At 32.4% G+C, this 5,506-nt stretch overlaps 1 long non-coding RNA gene across 2 annotated transcripts; it reads left to right on the plus strand.

Moving 5' to 3' along the window:
- On the plus strand, window positions 1–2,346 carry LOC127700616 (uncharacterized). Of its 2 annotated transcripts, none has more exons than XR_007981660.1 (3): window positions 1–68; window positions 1,301–1,467; window positions 2,148–2,346. It is a non-coding gene; the product is annotated as an uncharacterized LOC127700616 (long non-coding RNA). The 2 variants fall into 2 exon arrangements; XR_007981661.1 differs by lacking the exon at window positions 1–68 and adding an exon at window positions 88–512.
- Window positions 2,347–5,506: the final 3,160 nt, after the last annotated feature.

The raw sequence follows: 5,506 nt of genomic DNA on the forward strand, positions 1-5,506 counted from the left end.
ATCTTAATCAGGCCTACCTAACTTCCGGATAGACGCCATATTGGAAAAAACCGGTCATAGTCAAAGAGGTAAGTGGTCAATTTGAAAGTCTGAATTTAGAAAATCGAGCAACCCAATTTTATATTTGATTAGTGTTTATGGTACTCTGAGTTGAAAATTTTGATGTTATCATATTTTGATAATTGAAATTTCTTAGGTTCTTGAGAAAAACTGCAATGTTTCTAAAAATGATGCGAAAACACATGTCTGGTAAAACCAAGTCTTGGTTTTATGAATTTTTGACAATTGTTCCTTTTTGGATAAGATATTTCTTAAAACTTAAGGTCCGATAAAACTTTAATAGGTTTTCGAATGTTTATATGACAACATCATTGCAGATCGGGTGCAAATTATGCATTTTGACGCACATGTTATGCCTCTTCATTGTTATTCAAATGAGCGACCATAATATAACCAGTTGTTTGTGTACTTCAACACATGATGTATCATTGAAAACGTGTAGGAATTGTATGGTATGAATATTTCAATATATCTGTTTAATTACTACATTAGGAAAAATGACATGATTTTACATGTAAATAATAAACTACATACATCTTGTATCAAGGGTCTGTACATGTATGTTTGTCTTTAAATTTTATTTAAATAGTAGACTCAACAGTGATATTGTTTAAATACATGTAAATTTTATTAACTTATTAATATATTGAAAACAATATAGTAGAAACAAGAAACACCTAGAAGACATCAAAAGGACATGTAAAACCTAAGTCAAACAAAATCTACAACACAATAAGACAAAAAAGACAAATGAATGATGTAAAGACAAACAAATTTTTGAAACACTACATAGAATCATTAAGTTATAATTATCTGCGGAACCGTAGCTCTATAATATAATAGCCATATCCATATTATATCCATAATATGATAGCCATATTTATATCTATATCTTTGATAGAACCATTTAGATAAACTGTATGAGTTTGATCTAAGAAGAGTAAGCATATATCTTGTTCACCATCATGTAAAATATGTGGAATTAACATTTCTAATTGAAAGTAAAAAAGTCTCACTATGGTATAACTATAAACTAGTTAATATATAGTGTTGGTTTTTTTTATATCTGTATTTGCATATAATGATTTACCATTGCAAAACAATATCCATCATTCATGAAATTATATCACTCTAGATATGTGTCCTTTAGCTAGCCTACAATATTTTATTTTTGCTTTGAATGATCCAGTACTAGTTATGTTCATATTGAATTTCATATTATGTCTTCATATAATTTCAGTCAATGGAAATACATGGAATCCAACATCCTAGCTGCTTTTGCAATTTTTCATACAGACTGTGAAAACAGTTACTATAGAGTATAGTGTTCTTTAAAACGTTGTACATGTTGTAGTGTTGTAACAAATTACTTTTCATCAACTATATGTACAAAAATGAATGAAGAAGGTAAGATATTAAAGTTATACTCAAATAGTTATTTTTACTTGTGAGAAAAGTTGCATGTAATATTTCATGGAAAATATTCTTTCTTCTTCCTGTTATTGACTTACAAATGTAACTCTGTCTCAAATGAATTGGAAGTTAAAAGATTTAAGAATACAAACAAGTGCACATGTACATAAACAAACATTAAAATATTATTGTCTATAATTAACATTGCCAAGTTCTCAAAATATTTTTTATAGCCTACAGCTTTTGACCATTTTTACAACACAGACTACAAATTGTGTGGTCTCAGTGAAATTCAGTCATGTATTTGCAGATTTTTCATACTTTCGTACATGTAGGTGTAATTAAGATTGACCCCCCCCCCCCCCTTTTGTGGGAAAAAATTTCTTAGGTCAGTCAGCGGGCCCCCCTTACAAAAAGTTCTGGATCTGCCACTGAGCAGCTACATGTATACCAATATAAAATACCAGACAGTTTAAAATAAGAGAATAAAACAACCACAACCTGTTTAATAGTTTGCAATCAGGACTACAACATCATTGACCTTCTTGATTTTTGGGGTCCAGACTGACAGGGCTGCCACTTTTTAAGAACACACAATCATTGATTATTTCAATTCAAATTTTTAGGTTGAAATGCTTTTGTTTTTCACTAAATGTATAACATTATAATTTCAGGTTAGGATGGAAAACTGGTGAAGATGAAGGTTACAATTGTGATCTACATATTGATTAGTTTGAAGCAGATTTTGTTCTAAAGAGGGAAATAAATAAACAGTGTGTTTTATAAAGATGTTCAATTATTTACACAACAACAAAAATAATCATTGTATGAGAGATAAATGGATATAAGTGTAAATAAAGACACTTTATTTTCTTTTTCTATTCACACTTTTTAGTAAGTAGCTATAAATAGCTACATTACCACACTCCAATTAGACTAATATTTTTTAAACCCTCTTTCCAAATTATTTGCAATCTTTTATAATTTTGTTCAATTTGGTGGTCCTGAGATATTGGTTAATGTATCCAGTGCTGGAAGTTTTTATACGACCACAACAAATTTTTACGGTCATATATTGGTATGATGTTGTCGTCCGAAGATACATTGGTTTTAGCACAATAACTTTAGTTTGAGTGAATGGATCTCTATGAAATTTTACCATAAGGTTCAATACCACAAAAGGAAGGTTGGGATTGATTTTGGGGGTTATGATACCAGCAGTTAAGGAATTAGGGGCCAAAAATATGCATTTTTGTAACTTCCAGACAATAACTTGTGTGTTAGTGTATGGATCTCTCTGACATTGTACCACAAGGTTCCATACCACAAAGGGAATGTTTGGATTGATTTTGGGTGTAATTGACTCAAAATTTTTAGAAATTAGGGGCCAAAAAAGGGGCAAAAAACAAGCATTTTCCTAGTTTCCAGACAATAACTTGTGTTCAAGTGTATGGATCTCTCTGAAATTGTACTGTAAGGTACCATTCCACATAGGGAAGGCTGGAATTGAGTTGGGGGTGATGGATCATAAGGGGGTTCAAAAAATTTGGGGAGGGGATTTTTTTTTCTATTTTAAGACTTATATGATGTATTAAAATTAGTAATTATGGTTGCAACCTCCATTGGAAATTTGAATTGAGATTATGACCATATGTTGAGGGAAATATTTTTTTTTGGAAAAGGGGGGAGGGGTAAAAAAGAAATTGTGGGGGCAATATTTTTTTTCATTTCAGATTTCAGAAATTAAAAAGAAAATTTCTTCAAATATTATTTCTTTTTGCCAAAAAAAGGGGGGGGGGGTAAAAAAATTTTTGGGGGGTTCAATTTCGCAGCATAGTGTATTGCACAAAAGCAAAAAATTGAATATAAATTCAAATCATATAACCAATTCTGAGTTCTTTGACTACAGTTATTCGGTGTCAGAAACCTATTAGGTGTCAAATATTTATTTACAATCCAAATTCAGACCTGTATCAAGCGCGAATATTGAGTCCATTTTTCCCCAACAGTTCAGGGTTAGACCTCTGCGGTCGTATCCAGCTGCGCTCAGCGTAGCATTTTATTGTTGTTGTTATACCCCGCTTTAAAAAAGTGTGGGTATACTGTTTTACCTCTGTCTGTCCTTCCGTCAGTCCATCTGTCAGTCCGTCCGTCCCATGAATATTTTCGTCACATTTTTCTCAGGAACTACTTGACAAGGATTTCTGAAATTTAGTTTCAGGGTTTATATAAGTAAGTTACACCGTGTGATGCGTTTTCAGATTCATCACTCAACAACTTCCTGTTTACCGAAATATATCGGTGGGGGTATCATCAGCGAGCAGTAGCTCACAGTTTTACTTGTTTGATTTACTTTAAGATACATGGTCCTAGGAAAGGCAAAGGATACCGTTTGTATGCAGATAAAACTGGTTTATCCCTGTCACATTGTACATTTTGGTGTTTTTATAAGTAGTGTAGTTTGTTGGTGTAAAATCAGGATCCTCACACATTTATAAATGCAAGTATCAAACAAAAGTTAATATGACAAAAAGCAACCAACAACAACCACAGTTTCCCACTACTTACTTAGAACAAGGTCATACAGTATGAGAATGTGGTGGGCTTACACATACTGTAAGTGCTAAATTCTCCTGTAACCTGTGACGGTGTAACAGCTTAATATTTAATTAAGAACAATTAGTTGACACACAGAAATGTCACCCTTATAATAAATAAAAATATGTGGTATGATCGCCAATCATGAAAAAGACAACTCTCACCAGAGACCAAATGAAAATTCGAGTGTCTGCATCTTTGGATGAAATACAAAAACAAAACGTTAAACACGCCTATGAGTTTTTAAGATATCCTCTTCTTGAATGCATGGACGTGGGAGTGAATTTTTGGTATCCAAGTAAATTGGAAACTCCTAGCTAATTCCTGTATCCGTATTGTTTAAAAAATATTCACGATATTGAAAGGTGTTTCGTCGGCAGCGAACGCTAACATTTTTTGGAGTAACACCAGCGTCTATATAGATACTTACTTCCATGGAGAGCTCTGTTCTTGATGTTAGCAAATAAGGGTACATATATTTTAAAACTCCCAAAAGGCATACAATCTAAATCTATAGGTATTAAAGAAAAATATTTTATAAACGGTGCCTACCTGTTTCTTGTGTCAAGCTTCAAATCGTCATTAATTAAAAAGGTTATTTTTTTTCATCAAAGATCTGCAATACAGATTTTATAAATATACAAATTATTCAACAAGAGACACACATATATATATACATGTATATATGTCTCTGATAATGATGATTCAACCCTTTTCCGGATTTGTTTCATTGACGAAATATTGGATACTTCCTAATGAAAAAGTGGCATCCTTGCCAAATATTTATATTTTCCTCAAAGTTTGTGCATAACAATTAGCCATTCCAGCTAGTGGCGGACCCAGAAGTTTTTATTAGGGGGTCCGTTACAGTCATGGATCAGTGATTCCCTACTGATGATATAACCAACCAAATTTGTCCCTCTAAAGGGGGCCTAGATCCGCCTATGCTGATTCAGTGAACAATGCTGAAGATGAAGTAGCCAATTTGCATGAACACTATGTATGAGAGGTTCTTCTCTAAAAAACATTGGACAGGTTTTAAGGGCAGGATGATAATATGATTGAAATACGAAATTTCGATTAAATCCAACCACTGTATTTTATACTCGCATTATTTATATACATTGTGGAATCGTCTAGTTGTTAAATTGTCAATTTAGTGAATTAAAAAGAACAGAGAATAAATACGGAAAGATGTGAATAATGTGGTAAAAAAAAAAGAAGTTTTGACTTGATAATATTGCAGCTATAGTGCTAGCTATTATCTGAGGCTATAATTTAATGAGACTCTCAGAGCTTTCAATGAGTATATTATAATACCACTACACGGAGTCCCTTTTTTAATATCCAACATATATTTGGACGACTTGCACCAAATCACATTCTTTAGTCATTGTTTTTAATGGAGGCGGAGGATCATTTTCAAGTTTCAAGG

Source organism: Mytilus californianus, unplaced genomic scaffold, assembly GCF_021869535.1.
Source record: "Mytilus californianus isolate M0D057914Y unplaced genomic scaffold, xbMytCali1.0.p SCAF_5, whole genome shotgun sequence".
Classification (NCBI taxonomy): domain Eukaryota; kingdom Metazoa; phylum Mollusca; class Bivalvia; order Mytilida; family Mytilidae; genus Mytilus; species Mytilus californianus.